The sequence below is a fragment of the Athene noctua genome, chromosome 1, assembly GCF_965140245.1.
Source record: "Athene noctua chromosome 1, bAthNoc1.hap1.1, whole genome shotgun sequence".
NCBI lineage: Eukaryota > Metazoa > Chordata > Aves > Strigiformes > Strigidae > Athene > Athene noctua.
Window position 1 is genome coordinate 120876483 of NC_134037.1, and position 19716 is coordinate 120896198.

Below are 19716 nucleotides of genomic sequence, written 5' to 3' on the forward strand. Positions count from 1 at the left end.
CAAACCTTTCAGATGTAGGGAAAGTATAATTTCTTAACTTTACAGGTAGAGGACTAATATATTAGAGACATATATTTGTGGGTACCCATATACTTCAAAACTTCCAGGGAGAAGTGACTTGCCCAAAGTCACAGAGGAATGTGATAAAGAACCCAACAGAGCTTTTTTGAGCCCCTGTGTAGCTCCCAGAGTTCTGGACCACTCATTGTACCTTCTTCTGAAACGATGGTGCTAGGCTGCTCCTAGATGCAGGCTGAAGTCAGTGGGGATCCTTTTCAGGGATGTTCACAGTCTATGGATCCGTGGCTGCTGCATTCCTTTAACCAAGGTCTTCTCTCAAGCAGCATTGCCCCAATTCACTGTGTCCTTGGTATAGATCAGTGGTGTGGTTGTGCTGCAAAACAGATAATACCCATTAGAAACAGCAAAGCTTCTGTAAACTGCCTTGGAGCTAAATTATTTATTTCACACATGTCTGGGAAGGAGAACAAAGAGCTAAGCCCAATGCATAGCAGCCCATATAAGAGTCATTTATTCGTGTTGTGTGCCAAAACAGTGCTGTGTTAGATGGGGATGAGGTGGTAATATGTAAGTCAGCGCACACAAACATAGTGTTGCTAAGTTTGACTGTAATGCCTTAGGAAAATTAATTTGCTGTGCAGCCCCGTGTAAAAATTATTATAGTAGTTGCAATAGCAAACGCAGTTGTTAAGGCTGAGTTCTAATCCCCACTCTTGGCTAATAACTTTTCGCTAATAACTTTCTCAAATTCTTTTTGCTCTGAAATTTTCCGTGCTTGGTGTTAGCCCTAAGGTGAATTTTCTGGAAAGTCTGAGAGGATTTTGAATTATGAGAGCATGAATAAAATACATTTTTCCTCCTTGTGTTTTAATGAATCTTTTGCATTCTGAAAAGTCTCTGAAGCTAGAAACTTCAGATTTGTTTTGTAGCCCTGAGTAAGGAAAGAAAGCGGCATAATTGATGTCTGCAGAATATCCTGGTTCACAGAACTGCAGGAGTTGTGGTGACTGTGTGTGGTCACAGCAGCTTTAAAGATGAAGGATGACTTCTCAAAAGTATCTAATGATTTAGGCCCATTTCAAAAGCAACATTGTCATTTAGGAGATTAAATGTCATAGAATGTCAGGATGGAGGCACCTGCGTGCCTGCCACTCTTCAATGTAAAAGGCTGTATTAACAGAGCTGGGCGAGGGGTGTTTCTCTTTTCCTGAAGTGTGGGGTTATTTTGATCCCCAAGTTGGATCAGGAACCTACTCATACACTGCAGTTATGTGGCTCCCATGATGTACCACACAGCTAAGTCATATAGAAGACTGTGGTGGAATGCTGGAAATGTGTAGTGAGAGATTTGCCCGCTGTGTAAGGATGACAGTGCTCAGGTATGCTTCCTGTGAGGGTCTGTGTGCTTTAGGGGCTGCAGGGTTGAGTAGACTCTCTTTGAAATATTCTGTATTCCTTATAAAAAAATTGAGCCACAATGGTCCTATCTATGCCTCTGAGTCAAAGGTTTGAAACGCTAATCTTAAATGTGATGTGTAAACCAAAAACACTTTAAAGCAAATCTTTACATAGGAAAGTGTTATAATCTTATATCTGACTCGAGTCTATGTATACCATTAAGCACAGTTTGGCTTTAATTTCAGTGATATCTTAAAGGGCTTCAGCTGAACATCACTTGAGCTTGTCTATAAAAGCCCTTAGATGCCACCAACATCAGAAGCACAAAAAGTGCTTCTTCATTGGCTCCTATGGACTTCCCATGGCTGTCGGCAAGACCTGGGAAATCTCCTCTGTGTTACAGGAACAAATTTGTTACTGAGTAGATTTACTTGCCATCGTCATTTTCTGTCTTTCACTATCATTTTGTGTGCTTTTCCAGTAGAGATCTATTAGTGAATTTTCTTAGAGGACCCGAATTTCCACCGAGGAATGTGGCTACCAAATGCAAGATGCCTTGCTCTGTTAATGATGCCCAGGTGAAGGCTGCTAGAGTTAAAAATATTTAATTTACTGGTACCTTCATCAGAGCTGCATCAGGTGTTGATTCCCAAAACATTGTACCTTTACAGTGAATGAAAGAAGCCATTGAGATTTTGCAGTTCTTTAGAAATGCTTCTATGCTTTAAATAATTGAATAAATCAGTGCTAGAATAATGTGAAAGCTGAGGAGTCCAAAGTTCAGAGCAAGGAGAGTCTGAAGTATGTGGTTTGTGTCACTAATTCAGCTGTGGTACACATACACAGAGTGAGACTAGAAGGCATTTTCCAGTTCAGTTTTCCTTATTAAATGTAATGTGTTACTGTTTATTATTTAATCTATGCTTTACAATATACAGGATGTATAATGCGGCTGAGTTAATACTGTGGCTGGAAAGTTCATTTTTGGAATTTTTTTGCACTTCTGACCTTTTTTTTTTTTTTTTTTTTTACCTGTATTTAGGGACAACTTTTACACTTTCATCTATATCATATGCAGAAGAATTGAATGGCTTGAATGCATGCTGGAATGCCTGTCCTGGGACCAGCAGGAAGTAATTCTCCTCTTGAACCCCCAGCAACTGCTGCTCCCAACTGAATTAGCTGAATGAGCCTTTGACTGTATTCAATTCTTTTGTTTTCTCTCTCATTTGCCAGGTGGTAAGGCTCAGCTTTGTTTTACTCACTGGAAGCAAGTGATGGCTTCATTGATTCTGGCTACCCTAGTCCAGAATGTATGTTAATGTGCAACTCTTTTAAATTGGTCTGGTGCCCACCGAATGGAGGATGGAAAGCTTTCTGCCAACTTTGGTGGGATTTATTCAAACCCTTCCTTTGGATTAGTTTAGGGGCTGTTAGAAATATGATCTGAAAGATCAGTTTTGGGAAGGGACTCAGGTTAATTGACTAATTCTGTGTGTACAGTACAAGGAAAAACATCTGAAATTTTGTGACAATAACAATTAAATGATTATTAAAAAAATCTAAGAATGCACAAATGACTCAAAACACACAGTCAACATTTGGACTGATTTTTTTTTTTTTTTTTTAATAATGCCTATATTGCTTCTCTCTCAGATCTGTTCCCTTAAAATTTTAGTGCATAACACCTTCCTTTCCTTGCCTTTCTAGAACCCTGTATGTCATGCATGTTTGGGCTTTGAAATCCTGGGGGGAGATTTATTTTTCTTAGAACAATTTCCTCCAAGATCTTTGCAATGAATCTGGTATGCATCATAGCTGCCATGTGCTAAGCAGCTAAATTGCATTACCAATTGGGGGAATAATTATCAACCTCAGATTATGGCATTATTAACGCTTTAATACTGATAACTCTTAGCAGTTCACAAGACCATCAAATGTTTTCTTTTTAATACTGTCACAGATTTTTCAGTGAGCACTGGAGATAACGTGACAGCCCAATAGAGTTTGATATATGTGTCTGGAGAGGGGGAGGCAAAAAAAAAATTTGAGATTCTTCAGTCAAACCAATGTCTTTAATGGCTTCCTTAGATTAAAATAATCCCTATGGGAAATCCACTGTGACAACAGTTCTTATACAGATTTTCCGATTTTTCCAGTCACTGCTTCTGTGCCACAACCGTTCTTTGAAACTGTTTATGTTAGTGAAAGGCCATGTTCTCAGAGATTTTTTTTTTTTTTTTAAAGAATGTGTTTTAACTCCATTAAGAAGAGTTTGAAGTTCTCACTTTCTTCCTTGGGCATTAGCGTGCCTATTAGTCCTGCATCTTCTGAATGTTTGACAACGTGAAGAAATGTAGAGGTCAGCTCTGGCTCTTGTATTAAAGGTCATCCAAGTATTTGCACTTCAGTACAGTATTTATAACATGGGTGATTTCATGCATCAGCCCTTTAGGGGATTGGAGAATTAGGCTGCATGACAGAAGGCCAGGCAGTAACAATATGAAAATACTAGTGTTGATTTAAAATCAGTATGAGAACAGATTTGCAGTTTTGAATTCAGGCACACTTATTCCTATTTAGATGTAACTGCAATACAAATCTGGCACTGAACAGGCTATTTCCCACAACGAGACCCAAGGCTAGATTCTTAAAATGGGGAGACTTTTTAAAGAGCCCAGATTAATTCAGCAGTTTCTTGTTGGAGGTAAAAGTTGTCATTTTTGAAAAAGACAGGAGTTTAAAGCTACTGTGGAAGCTTCAAACTCCAGAGGGGGGAGATCCATGAAGCGAGAGCAAGCAAAAGACTGGAGCATTTCTGTGGGTGACCACTGAGACCCAAGATCATGTGGGTAACATTGCTGCATTTAACCTTTGCACCTTTGCTTCAGGTTGTATGATCAGCCAGAAAGCTGTGAACGTGAAGAAGGTCATACTATTATTTGTGCCCCTGCCACTAAAATACAGTTGGAACACATTGCCATGGCCACAGGTCATAGATTGTCAAATTAAGGAAGATTGAACTTCTCTGCTCACTACCAGTTACATGGGTCTTTTGGCTGTTAGATGGTCATTTAAGTAGTAGCTTCTCTTCTTCCCCGTTTGATTTGGTGGTTGCAGCAATCAGGTTGATTGGTTTATGTTCAGGACCTGTGTTTCTGTATAGTAAGTAGCTCTGAAGCACTTTACAGTATTTTGTAGCGTATGTTGTTATTGTAGCACCCTCCACTGGCCCTTCTACCTACTTTACCTCTCTGAAAGATTAATCCTTAGGTACGTCATGTGAAAAGCCTCAATTTATTCCCAATTCCCAAGAGTGGTATTTTGGGCACCATGCAAATGTTAGTGTTATGTTGAGGTTTAGCTTACAAAATGTAAACACATTGTTAATAACGATTCGAGAGCCAAATTCATGATCAAAGGATACATAGTATGAGATACTTTAGATCTTTAGTAAAAAAAAGTAGTTCAACTTGAAGGAACAGAGAGGTGGTGGTGAATGGTGCAGTACTGTAAGGGCTGCCCAGACTACTAACAGTGCCATGATATTTCTAACCAGGACTCAAAGATACTATTCAAAAAGATAAAATTGCAGCTTTTTAGACTGTGGTTAAGGTCTGCTCTTTGGAAATGTGACTAATGACTGGCTTTTAATTATACTCTGTATTCTCCTACTGTTGTGTCTTGATGCTGATGTTGGGCACGGTGCTTCCAAGGCTGAACAGCATCGTATCTTCATGACTTTGCAGGTCAGCTTTTCCAGGCAGAGTGCACAGTCATGTTTTCTACATCAAGCTCACTTGCTAAGCATCTATCTCTCATCCTCCTAGTGAGCTTGACATAACAGCCCAGGGCCTCTACAATTTGAGCGCTGCTAGGAAGTAAGTCTGCTGGCAGGCAGGAGCAGAGCTGCCTGGTGACATCTGCCCTGTCACTGTCTGCCATGGTGGGATGGAGATGAAAATTGGAGGGTCTTGCTTAGTCCTGTGTCACTGTCAAAATGCTGCTCTTGGTTAGCGGTTTGCTGGTAGGAGTCCTGTTGCTGGTGGTGATGGATATGTGAAATCAAACCACCTTCGAGGGGTTAAGCTGTGGTTTCTTGTAACGCTTTGGAAAGAGAAAGTCAAAGTTACCAAAACAGTTTTCAATCAGAGTGCTGGGCAGGGTCAGCTCTGGGTGTGGTGACCTTTCTTCTCTGACCACTACACAGCTTAAAATTCAACTGTATTAATGTGATCTCAGGGGTGTTTACATGATAGGCTATAAAAACAATGTTGCTCCAGCACATTTTCACACTTCAATTTGTTTTAAGAGTTAGGAAAAAAAACCCCATCCACATTTCATAAATTCTTTTTCTCACAGACAGGTCTGCCTGAATGAAACAAGCAGTCCCACAACTTTATTTTAAGCTGCTTTTCCTGTTTCCCACACATTGCATTCAGCAACCTTTGCTCAGGGCAGGATGACCGTTGATTAATACGCAAGACCCGAGTCTTGCCTGTAGAGGTAAGGATGCTCCAGCAAATAAGATGTTTGTTCCACTTGCAGGCCAAGGAAAAAGGAATTTCTGGAATGATCTGGGTAAAAAAAAGAATTGTTTCTTTTGGCAGTCTTGCTTGGACAGTCCTTGAGCTGTTGTGTGGTGGTTCTATTTACACCAAGAAAATCCAAGCAAACAGGCTGCCCTGGGCTATTAGGATGGCTTAAGTTTCCAACATATTTTTTCCTGTGTATCAGAAGTTTGGATCTTTGCCACGCAATCATTTTCCAGAACCATGAGTGGAAAGTGCTCCAGTTGTGGTCAGTCTGTTTTTCGAGTTCTCCAACTACTGTTTTTCCAGGAATGGTCAGTGCAGCCCTCCTATCAAATGAAATACTTCTAAATTTGTCCTTTCTTGATCTAATTCTTTACAAAAAACCTGCTCCTTCTGAACTGTTTTTAGTACTTACAATGCTTTTATATTCATTTAATCCTTGCCACCTTTCATCTGTATAATTATATAGTAATGTCAAGGCTGTATACCACAATGATACTAGCAGGTTTCATTGCTCTCAGTGTTGTTCAGCAGAGATGCATGAGTCCTGACATGCAATTCCTCCAGCATCTCAGTATCACTGTCTGCCCATCCACTTAATTCCTAGTGGTTTGCTGACTCATTTTGAATTTATGAATTCTGGAGCCAATGTCTTGAAGAATAACATCCCCAGGGTTGTGAATGGTCATTGAGAATACTACAGTGTTTTCTTACCTGTAAAAAGTTTTGCATCCAGGAGGACAACAGGGATTGAGGAAAAGGAGCTTTGACTGAATTGGATGAAGTTGAAAAAAAACGAAAGTGAAGGAAGAGCAGAGCACTCTGAGATGATCTTTCATCCACTCTAACCCAAATGATAGAAGCTGAAATCTGCAGCTTGCTTTCTCTTTTGCTATTAGTCACAGACCCAGACTGGTGAAAGGAAAAAGAAAGCCAATTTCTATGAACATTATAAGACCCAACAGTGCTGGTTATATGTACAGTGGTCTATGTCTTGGAGAGTTTTCTTACTTAGTGGCAAGGTTGTGTTCTGTGTCTGTGTATCTCACCCACTCTATCCCCATTCATGCTATGGCTTCAATGCCAGTTATCTCAAGCCCATGCTTGGGAAAAAAGTCTTTTGGTTGTCTTTCATCTTGTGACTGGGCTGTGGGAGTATTTTCACAGCATTTTAGGCTTTCTTTTTGTTGTTGCTGCTGTGTTAAAATTAAAGGCCTATTTTCAGCATGTTTGGGATGTGGCATTTTACATAGGTTGCCCTGAGCAGGTTCTCCCTCTCTGCGCTTCCCCACCCCAGCCCTGTGTGCTCTTTCATGACTAATGAGGGAGTTCAAGATTTCTGTTTTATCAGCTCCATACAAGAAATTAAAAATTCTTGTCTGTAACCCTCTGTATGTTGAAGATAGGGTGTTACCATGGGCTGAAGAGGGAAGAAATGATTAAAAAAGAAAACCTAGTAGCTAACTTCCATGGGAAATGTAGGAGAAATGTTACAATATTTTTTTCTGATTTTTGTAGTATGTCAGCAGGCACTCTTTGGTAGCATATATGGAGAAACTATATTTCCAGGAATTATCTCCAAGCTCTGTTTACCAGGGAAATGGCAAAAGAGTTGTTCATATTGCCCATAAACAGGTTTCCGGTGCTTCAGGCTGATGTTTGTTCATTCTGTTTACACCGTGGTTAAAACAAAAATGAAAGTCTGAGATGTAAATCAACTGATTAGTCTTGCTCGCCGTGTTCGGACCTGGGTAGCTGGATGAGAGAGCACAGAGCGGTGCTTTGGACCTGTGCCTGGCTATTCCCAGCTCTGCTGTCCAGCCAGGGATGACCTTAGCTGAGCCATGTTTCTCTGTGCCTCTGTTTCCACGTGTGTGAAAAGTTAGTTATGATCCTGACTTTTTTTTTTTTTTTAAAGTATTTTGACCCCTGCTGCTGAAAAGAGCCAGACACTCCATGATTTACCCAGGTGCATAGGATAAAAGCAGGCTGCCTTGGAGGAACAGGCTCCCTTCTTTGGGGAGCTCGGTGTTGCTGGAGGTGCATGACTGTCTGAAGTGTTTACATCCTGGACTTCTAAAGTAATATCTGTAGGCCATCACTTTGGGTTGAAAATTGATTTTATTAGGTGAAAATGAAAATGAACTGAAGAAATGAACTGCAAGCCACATTGCTGTGCTTACAAAATGCGTTATCCAGCCTTAGGTGCCCGGATGTAATGAATACGCAGAGACCACCTACTTTGAACCCTCCTCTGATTTTCCAGTTTCTTTAAAGTCTAATAATATTGGCAATGCAGGATGAAAGCAATTGTGAAAAGTGAAAAAGTCCTTGTTTGCCTATCCTGTCATCTGGGGTCTGTTTCACTGAAGCTGAAAATGAAGGTAACTTGCCTTAATGCTGTAGGACAGCTTTTAGTCTAATTGAACCATGCATCGGCCAGAACCCAGTATTGAGCCTTCAGTCTCGGGTTAATCCCTTTTATTGGCTTGGGTGCAGGTTATCATCCCTTCTTATCAAACAAGGACCCCTTTCTTCTCGCTCAGGATCAGAACTAAAAGCCAGTTGAGAAAGAAATGACAAATTCAAAGCTTTAAGCCTTCCCCACCCCCTGGCCCCCAAAAAACCCACCCTGTGCATCCACGAGGTGTTTGGCGACACACACACTTCAGCTGCAAGGCTCGGGTGCATTTTTGTTGCTAGGAAGCTCCCTCCCTTTTCAGCTGCGATTTTTGTAGCAGCAGCTTCAAAGTGTGTGGACTTGGTTCAATTGTTTTGCCCAGAATTTGCTGATCAGCATGTCAGATTAAATTTATGGGCAGTTGACTAGTGCTTAGTATTTGAACACCTGCTTCAACCTCCTCTTCTGGCACAGCTTTTTGAGCAGAGGTATGTTAAAGTCACCATTAGTGAGTATGTAGTATAGGTCAGTAACATTATTGGGTTTTTTTAAGGAAAATAAAGATGGGTTTTGGGAAAAAATGATAAATAATTATTTTGTGTGAGGCAGCTGGTCAAACTCCAGGATCACAATTGCCCTTTCTGACCTTAAACTCTAGGAATTGCCTTAAACTAACATGGCCAAAAATCCCCCACACTTATTAGCAAACTGTTTTACCACAATTATAGGTCAAATCACTGAAAAACAAATAAAAGTATATACTCTGTGTATTTTAAATAGAGGCAGAGAATTTTTTAAATGAAAGAATATGAAATATTTGACAAAGATTATCCTATGTATACTTCTAATTTATCCTGTCCCGTTTTGTGTGAGACCCTTATTCTGACGCAGTATTATTTAAATATAGCATAAAACTGCCAAAAAATCCAACTTCTTGTTTCCATACTCAGTGACTGCCTTGGTCTTTTGAACCAGCTTCTACAATGAGAGCAGTATTTTAACAGGTTTTATGACAATGGACAGGAGGAGAAGAGAAGGAGAAATTAGGCTTATTCAAGGTCAGGACAATCTAACAGGGGATATAATAAATTAAGATCTTTATAAAGGCCTGAAACCTTCGTGCTTCTGCAGCAGGGTTTCTTGCATTTTCCTATGAAACATCTGGTCTGTGACTCTCAGAAACAGGGTACTGAACTAGATGAACCATGGGTCTGATCCCGTTTGGCATTTTAGTTCCCCCAACAGCAATTGGAGGTGTGTGAGAAGTGTATGACCCAGCAAAATGTTGATGTCTCTGAAAGAATCTGATCCTTTGTCTATTTCTGGGACGTTTGGCTAAATTCTTCCTGTTGTTTAGCCTTCAAGACGCTTTCCCCGCAGGCACCCTGACAGAAAAGGTTGCAACGTCTTTAAAAACTTTCCCTCCATACTGTTCTTTGGTAACAGCAAATGACCGGGGTCGTTTTTTCATACAAAACAGCACAATGCGTGCTGGCCTGGGTATCCAAAATATAGTTTTATTGTTGTGGAAAGGCCTTAATGAGGAAGAAAAAACCCCTATTTAATAAAGTGCATCAAGTGCCCTTGGGAAAAATTAGCACACAATGACTTCTTATGCCGCCAATTGAAACAGCAGATTGGTGTAGTGATAGGCTTTACAGGAAATATTAAAAAAGCACAGATGGCTCAAGTTTACATGGTTACAGTGGAGCTGGAACAGCAGCTAAAACCTTCCATATAGTATAATTTACTAGAAGGTCGTAGACCTAGTGGTTAAGAATGAACCTGAAGACTATTGTAAACACACTGTTAGGGTTTGTAGAGGTTTAATCCCAGCATTTTTCGTTCTTTTCTGCAATGTTAGAACAATTGGCTGCAGCGTTAGTGAAAAGAGATACTTAAAGCATGGAAAAATGTGACATTCCATTAGTGAATGTGCATCTGAGCCGTTGCAGGGAGCTCGAAGAGAGTTATGCAATTGCTACTGTTACTATGTAATTAGAAACTCTTTGGCACTAATCTGTGATTCGGCTCACAATGAGATTTAAAAAAAAAAAAAAAAAAGTACTGAAAAATGTAACTAGAAACAAGTTGCTTCAGCAATTAGAGAGTATCTGCGATGCCCCTAAGAGTTGTGGTTCACAGCTCTGTGAGGAAGGCTGGTCAGAGAGATACCCAAGGGTTTAAACCCTTGCTCTGCCACCAGCTTCCTATAGGACCTTGCTCAAGCCAGATAGGATGTTTTCATACTTGGGTAACCAATGAAATGCTGCTTTTAAAAATTTTTATTTAATTATTTATTTTTCTAAAGTTTGTTGTATCTCTAGTGGGATCTAGTAGAAATTTGACCACAGCAGATAACAGGGCCCTCTGCCGGGATGCTTCGAACTCCCTGAGTGTACTTTTCATCGTCTAACTGTGATAAATATAACTTCTTTTACTCTTCTTCCTCTTTGTTCAGACTGTCATCTTTTCAGGACACAAATTGTAACATCCAAAACTCAGACTGAAAACAGATTTTAAGAAGGCCTGTTGCAGACTCTAGTGTAAAATAATATGATATCGTAACCAAATGTACAGGCAAGCCTTCCTGGAAAAGGAATAACTGTCTTTAGTGACAGGTGTCCTTTAAGTATGTGGTTTGTTCCCTGCAGAAATAAGCAGCATCTGCTTAACTTAATGACATTTTAACGTGGAACAATGATCTGTCTTCCCTGCAGTTTGAACTTTTTTTTTTTCCCCACTTAAAACAATACCTAACCTATAGAAACAGGACAAGCAGCTAATCTGGCCCAGACACTAACAGTAAATCTGAAGTAACGAGAGGCTCTAAACAAAAATATAAAAAAATCTAACTCATGTATTTCCCTTTGTGACCGGTTTTCAAAGTACTATGCAGTTCAGTATTGTTATCCTCTTCCAACAGATGGACAGATTAAAGCATGAAGAGTAAAGTAATTTGCCAGAAAAGTGATGAAGTTTGGACTTGGAAATGGGTTTCTTGATTTCCCAGTCAAATGTTCTGTCCTCTGAACCAGAACCATTGGGTTGTGCTCCATGTAGTCTTTACATTTTCATGGTGTAGTAGCTCATCTGGTGCAATTAAATGCCACTGATTCAAAGGACATCATTCCAACTGCTGTCAGGAGCAGCTGGATTTTTTTGTTTTTTTTTTTCTTGCACATGTACATGCAAATGTGAATGGTGTTATTTTCATTTAACAAGCTCCTGTAATATCATTGGAATTGCTTGATAGTTAAGTCATGTTAAATTAAAACTGGCTGCTCCTGCCGCGTCATCACAATCAACAGTACAATAGGTACATTATTAACTGAATATTTACTTTGCAGACAATTATCTTCCTCATCAGAAAGTTGACTTCACCTGGGAATGTTAAAATAGGTGAGTTGAAGCTGGAGTTCTCAGCTAATCTAGTGCTGATCTAGATGGCAATATCTCTATGTGAATTTTACCAAATGAAACCTGCATGACTCACCCTAGAAAAATCTCAACCAATAACATTAGCTCATTAAACGCAAATCAATCACCACAGCAACTGAAACCACAACATGGCAAGGAGTACTGCAAAAAAGAGGAAATTTAGGTGAAAGTGCCCACCATACCCAGCTTTTCAAGCAGATTGCGTTGCTGGTGATGGTTAGGGAAGAGAGCAGATGCTGTGGACTGTACCTGGACAGTTCCATAGCAAGTGTAGTGGGTTTCTGAAAAACCCACATTTTGTCCATTATGCAACCTTTTCCAGCCCCTTGCAGCAGAATTTATTTCAGGAGCCAGAAGCCTGGTAGAAAGCCTTGCAATTTAACATCTGGGGACATTTTAAACCTCTCTGCTTCTCCACTGGAGACTGTGCGTACCTGGAATACTGTATCAGGGTCTGAAAATATTTGCGTCCACATGCAAGAGAGAGAAGTGGAATATAACATCTGGTTGCCCTCACCTGGGTTGGAAGGAAGGAGTCCAATTCCAGGGCCCTTAAGCTAAGGTCAAGAGGCAAACGCTCTCTGATTATTGGAGCAAAGGCAGGAATCTGTGATGGTGCTGGGTGCAAGAAGGAGACCTTTGGGTCTAGCTCAGGCTGCTTTGGCCTCGTGCAGCCTTTCTGTGCCTGCCCTCAGCTTGGTCTGGGAATTCCGCCAACCAAAATTCCCTGCTCACTGTGTGAGTAGCTTTTTAAACATTGCAGCCTAATCTAGGGGTGTAGTATGCCACCATTTCAATTAACGACTTTCTATGAATCCTAAGTTTAGGAGACGTTTCAAGGTGGGTATCTTGAATGGGTTTTGCTCTCTGGATGCTCATTCTCCCAGCTGTGAGAATCATGAGGTGGGCACCGGAGAATGACGTGAGCTGAAGCTGAGTGGCTTCGGGTCACTATCATCAGCCCTGATAATTTTGTCAATGATGTGGTTTTCATTATTCAGTGAAAACTGAGTTTTAGTTGATCTGAGTGGGATTTGTTTAGTTTATATTTGTGGGTGTATGTAAGAGGAGAAACAGCTTCTGACCTGGTGGGAGAAATGTTTGATACCAAATTCATACTGTGGTGTCCCATGTGAGACAGCATACTTTACGAAGGTCTCCTTGTGTGTCTGAGGCACCCATTTCCCAGTTTAGTTTGAGCTCAGTTACCAGTAGCTAATGTTCGCAATATGTCTGAGGTTGGAGAGCTTCCACACTAGGGAACACTATCCTAATGACTGCAAGAGAAGGAATACAGAGAGAGGATTTCTGCTCAAAAAATTTGCAGCGAATGATAGATCTCCTATTAATTGCAGTGACACCCAGACTGGATCATGCTGTGGCCACTATAAAGCAGTTACAAATTAATATATGTGACAATATCCCAACTGACTAAACCTTCATTTAAATACATGCGCACACATACATATTTTTCTACACACACACGCTTATGTAAGCCTGTCACCCTCTTTTGCCTGGTAGCAGTAGCTTTAGTTTATAGAAAGAAACGCAGTGTATCAGACCCTGTCTGTCTCTAGATATGTATGTTTATATGGGCCAGAGTTCCACATGATGTAAATCAGTGATAGCCATTAAATTCGGTGATGAATATTAGCTGGGGGTGGACTGTTTCTATTTACAGCACAAGCCATGCTGTGTTTTCTATTTTGATAAGAACCTAAAATAAATTACTGGGTGAGGAGTGGGGGGAATAGTTAAAGCTGCTCAATATAGAGATTTCTTAAGCAGAAAATGCCAGTGTTGAAAGTACTTTAATTTCTGAGAAGAAAGTGTTACAGGGAATCACTGGGATTTAGAACTAACCTCAGTAAATTCAAATGAGAAGTAGAATATTGTTAAAATGTTAGCTAGGGAGAAGTATAACAAGCTATTAAGGGGAGGAGTTGATTCTCCATGTGAAATGGTTTCTTCTTCAAGAATTAATGACTCTTTTTAAAAATATAAAACAAAACATGTTAGCGGAATCCATGTAGAAAAACTGTCCTGTGTTAAACAAAAGGTCAGGACTAAATGATCTAAATAATCTCTTCTGATCCTTAATCTGGCCTGTGAATCTTACTACATGTTTATATAAATGCTGGCACAATGAGTTCTGAGCCTAGCTCTGACTTTGTGGTGTAACAAGTTTTAATAACAGAAGTACCCTGTGATAAATTTGGAAAGTGAAAGTTTCCATAGGTAAGAATGTAGAAAAATTTCTTTGTGTTAGTTGTAGGTATGAATCCAAAACAATGTAGTTAGCCTGCTTTTAAACCATTGGTGAACAATCTATTTCAGAAACAAAAGATACTTCAGCTTAATTTTGGAAGTGAAAGAATAAAAACCCATTTGAAGTTACAATCTCAGAACCAGTCTATTCTCACAAGGATTTAACACAGTTTAAAAAACCCTTCCGATGTTCAAATTATACTTCAAATTTATTTCCTCAAGTTGTCCCCATGTAGATGAGTCTGTGGTCATGATAATCCTGCTTGTGCCTTTCAGGGTCTCCACACCGAAGCTAATGTTTCCTCCCTTCTTTCTGGTGATGATAGCTCTGTCCTTTATCTCCTAGATGACTGTTATGTTAAATGCAGAACACATTAAATTGGATGCCTCTCAGTTTGGATGAAATTTATAACTTCAGGGCTTAACATTTCATCTTGGCTTATGATTAGGAGGATGAATGCTGATAGAACGTTGTCTTCATTCTCCAGGAATGCCGAGGAGGTAAAGACAATGTCTTACTGAGCATGGTTTAGACCACACGAGTTGTTGGTCTTACTATATATATGTATATTTTTTAGAGAAGGCAATCTACTGTTGGAAGCATACTTGTTAAATACAGGACAGAAGCATGGCAAAAGGGTGCTAACACAGGGTTGTTAAAAGGTCTGACCAGGCATGTTGACGCCAGCATGGTATTAGTGTATGCAGGCATAGGTTTGATGATTTAAGGTTTTTATGTTGGTGTTTCACATTTAAATTCTTGTTCTGTGTGACATGAGAGATGTTAATCCTGCCTAAAGCCTGCTAAAATTCAGGAGAAATTGTCTGCCACACCTATGAATACTGTTTGCTGTTTTGGATAGAGGAGAGGATCTCTTGCAGTGCGTCTGTGCATAATGGGAGTATGAAAAGAGGGACTCTAAGGTCGCTTGCATACCTCTTACAGCTCTTAAGGCTTGTGACTTTCATTGTCTAAGGAGAGTATCTGACAAAAAACCTATGAGAATAAATGTATTGTATCAGGAAATTGGAGGGTTTTTGTTTATGGAGCCGAACTCCATAGTGGTATCAGAGAAATCACACTGGGAACAGAATTGTTCCAGTGAATGCAAATTGATGATACTGGTGGGCTGCCATGCCTATGAACTTCCGAGTGCTTTCTAAAGGAGTTAAGTGCTGTTAGCTTTCAGAAGCTGAATCTTTTACTCACGTTTCATGTAAAGATGTTGAAACATCACCTTGAATACTTGGTGATCAGAAAATGTCATCTGTTGTTCTGGACCCTGGTTTGTGCTGCATTATATTACCTCACTAGATTATATTTCAATACTTTCTTTAGAAGAAGTCATGTTAACTTGCCTCAAGAGACTGGAAATTTCAAGAATAAAAATCCACCAAGACTGTTTAATGCAAAAACACCACCTGTGGCTCAGGAAATTCACAAATCGCGAATCCACAGATGCTGAGAGAGTGTTCTGGATAAATATCACTGCATATGTACCCTAGCTATTATTGGTCTCTAGGTGACTGCTAGCGGCTGGAGACAGAATGAGGGGTTAGATGGACTTTTGATGGGGCTTGTTACTCTGTTCTTATGTTGAAATCTGTTTCAACCTCCACATTGACTCTGAGTGCACATTCATGGTACTCTGTTTTCCCCAAATGCCTGTATATAGATGGTGATGATAGCATTACACTCGTCATTTTCACTTCTATGATTTCCCCTTGCAGTCCCCACTGAGGTCCGTACCAGGTGCTGTGCAAGTCTATGCAACAACAGGATTTGAGCCAAAGGGTGGGGTTTCATCTTCATTTGAAGATTTGAGGAGAAGTGCTTGCACCACTAAATCCCTAAGACACTCATAAATCTCTCTTTCCCAATAGACAAGGCAGATGTACAGTGGGAAAGGAAAACAAATGAAAACAGGAGTGAAGGGATTTACCCGCTGTCCCGAAGCAGTTCTTGGCACAGCCAAGCATAGAATTCGGGTTTTTTTCAGCCTTAGTCAGCTGTCCTGTGCAGTGGGCAATTCCTCCACTCCCCCACCTCCCTTTCATGAAAATGCTGTTGTAAACGAAAATTATTGAAAAGCTTTGATTCAACTACTTCCTCTCTCCAAGCACCAGGTGATGAATCAGAACAGTAAGTTGTCATTTCCATCCCTAAATCCTACATGTTCTGGCAGTTCCAATATGAAAGACAATAGCTTAGGACAAGTAGTTACAGTGATTTCCATTCTTGACCACTTTTCATCACTTTGGTGATCAGAGATGCTCTCTTTAACCCTGACTCAGCCTCTGAATATTCCCCCCTCTTAATAACAGTGTTTGTTGCTTGCTGAAGCTGCTTTGAAGGCATGATTGAGTTAAATCACCTATAAATCCTACTTGACACAATATCTGTTTCAAGGTAGTGAAATATACACTTAACAAAAATTGTTCTGAATCATTAGCTGGTGCTGGGAGAGAGGAAGTATTTCAATCAAAGCTTACAAGCATTTTGTCTTACATTAGCTTTTTGACAAGACCCCAAGGGGCCAACTTTTGTCTTGTCAGTGTCAGATGCATCACACAGTACTCAGAAGTCAGGATGAAAAATTCACTTATAAGAAAGGTTTATCAGAAATCATAGATGCAATGGAATAGATGGAATTGGAGACATTTAGTACAGGTAAGCAGTAGCTGGATGTACAGCTCCAGGGAGGAAGATCTTAGTCCGTCTATATTGACCCCATATATAGTAGAAGTAGACAGACTTTAGTTTTATCAGTATTTTGCAAGAGTTACCAGCTCTCAGTCATTGTGTTCTGATGTAAGGTCTATTTCTTAGAAGCATTTAGATGTATTTTTGCTATTACTTCATAAATAGTTTGAGGGTGTTTGATAGTCTGCTTTGACCTTCTAAAGAGCAATAGGGAATAATTTTTTTCTGGGTGATTCTGCCATGAAACCAGTAACTTCTCTTAAAAATTGAACCTACTTTAAAAAGAACTATAATTTGTAAAGATATCATCAGAGAGTTTGCCAACAAATCACTGTTTCTAGGTGTAGGGTTTTTCAGGTCAGGACCTTTATTTTGTGTGTGTTTGTACAGTGCTGAGCCCTCTGGTGGTGTTCAGCAACCAAAAACCAGGGTGCAGAACCTTTGTAAGAGTCTGCCAAATTCATCTCTGGTGTAATGGCCTTAAGACTATTCAGGATGCATCAGGAATGAATTGTCCCTCTTGGAGAGAGGTGAAAAACTAGCCTTCTCTTGTGCCTGGAAGCATCTGGGTGTGCTACTTCTGTTTAACTCAAACAATAGCTTGGGCATAGGAAAGCTGTAGTGAGGGAGAGAAAACAGACCCATTATCTCCCTTCTAATTAATGTTCCTTGTTCAGTATATTAAAAAAACCCCCAAACTTTGAAGAGCTTTGAAGAGTTGTCACACAGCTGTCATGTAGTTGGTCTGATGTTGCTTCTTAGCCCTGAATATTTGATCTACTGTCATTGCTTCACACTGTATTAGAGTGTGATCAAACAAAACAGGTTAACTGCCCTTCTTTTTGGTAAAATACAGATAAATAATCCTTATCTGGTCCTGCCTGGGGACAGTTTCCTACAACTATTTATTTCTTATGGTGCGCCACCAATGGAAGCATTACAGATCAGTATGTACAAGTATCAATATGTTAGCATACAATGAAGTCTGTGCATGCTGCTGCTCATAGACTTGTTTGTGATGGAGATAACCAAAGGTTGAAAGCAGGGAAACAATAGGCAGGGGAATGCTGATGATGGAGAAGAGATGATTAAAAATTACATTCATGTTTCTTGCATGCAACTTTGTTGATTTTACAGATTTGGAAGTTTCAGTCCTCGTCATATTGCACACCTCTGTCAAGTGAGGGCAGGAGATTTATCTTAAAAGGCCTGCTTTGCGTAATTGCCTCCAGGAAACTACAGACACTAATCTCTGCTACCTACAGTAATGCAGCACAACACAGTGCAGTGGGGTCTGCTCCCTGAATGGGTTCGGCAGTGCCTATAGCTTCTCCCTTTGGAAAACCTTTCTCTTCGCAGTGCCATGTTTTAACATAGTTATTAAGAATTTGGATTATGTGCTGAGCAAGCTCTTGTTGTAAGACGCCTCTGTGCACCTGTCCACTTAGAAGGCTGATTTTATGTTGGTCTTTACTTCAGGAAGTAGCTGCTCCTAATAATTTATTGAGTGCTGACAGCCTGTTCTTCTCTGTCCAAAATACCTCCTGCCTACGAAGACTGAATACTGAGTAAGGCAGACAGTGCCCTATAAATCATGATCAAATACAGCTATGCTGCGGTGATTCAATATGTGATTCATTTAAGATTGGAGGGGAGGAGGAGAGATGGGAAAAGATGGGATAAAAGCACTTTCCTGAAGAATGCTAAGTGTAGATCACAGATTATTTTCAATTAGATTTGCTGGTGTGCGGCTTTTGCATGCAGGCAGGAACTGGTCGTCATGTGAACTGTCTGCTTTATTCACAAGAGCAATGCTTAGATGTCCTTCTCAGGAGCTACTTAAAAAGCAGTTCTGTTTATCTGTAAAGGAAAAAAATTACAGATGTTACTCTGCTTTTCAGCCCTAAGGTTATGTCTATTTTCACCAAGTTCTTGCTAAGCATTTGTTCTTGAATCAAAAGATACTTTCAATTGATGAAAGCAATTAAACAATTTGAAGATGGTTGTCTGTGTTAGGTCTGTCTTTAAGGATTTTGGTGTGTCTCAGAAATTCTACACTGAAGGTTTCTGATGTGTGTCAAAGAACTCGATTTAAACTCAGATTCCGGGGCAGGGTGTGTGTGTATGTGTAATGACACAGGAAAGGAAGTCTGTCTTTCAGTTTTGCTGTCTGAAAAGGTGTTCAGAAGACTCTGCAGCTTTTGTCAGACTTGCTTTCTTGTGTGAATGACTTAAAAGTTCAAAGAGGCTGTTACACAGACCTACATCTGAGACACTGGTCTCCCTCGGGAATATCTACCATTGACCTTTGATGATGACTGAGTTATTTTCTTGGTAGTAGTACAGAAGCAGTCAGTGGGACCACTGTGAAAGTAACTGCATAGCAGAGGAAATGCAAGGCTCACAGTTTGACCCCAGGTTGTGTCCTGGTAATATTTTGTCCTGTGTCCAATTCTGGACAGATGTGGAAACAACATTATGAAAGCCCAGGGGCTGTTATGCTGTGGCAAGCTCTGTTTTCCCAGAGGGTGGAAGTCCTTTGCACACTGTGCTGGCATAGACGCTGGAGGTGAAGTATTTTAAAAGCATCTGCATGGTTTGGGAGTCTATAGGTTCTGACAGACATATGATAGTTAAAATTAGGCAGCTGAAGTCATTACTGTCTGCAGGTGTCTGTCCTTCTCTTCTGATAGACATCACTGCCCTGGTACAGCGATGTTTGACCTACTTGGGAATTGCCACCGTTTCCAGACTGGCATGTTCAAGTTTACCTTCAGCCTGCTTTCTTGGTTTATTTTTATGTGCCAGCCTGGCTGTTAATGGTTGTTCTACCTTTGCTGCTCTGCCAGCTTCTGTCTGAGCCCCGCGCACACTCCTGGGATGTAGGTGATTTCTTATAAGCTGTGTCTCCACAGCAGCTGCAGGCATGCTGATCATCCAGACTGATG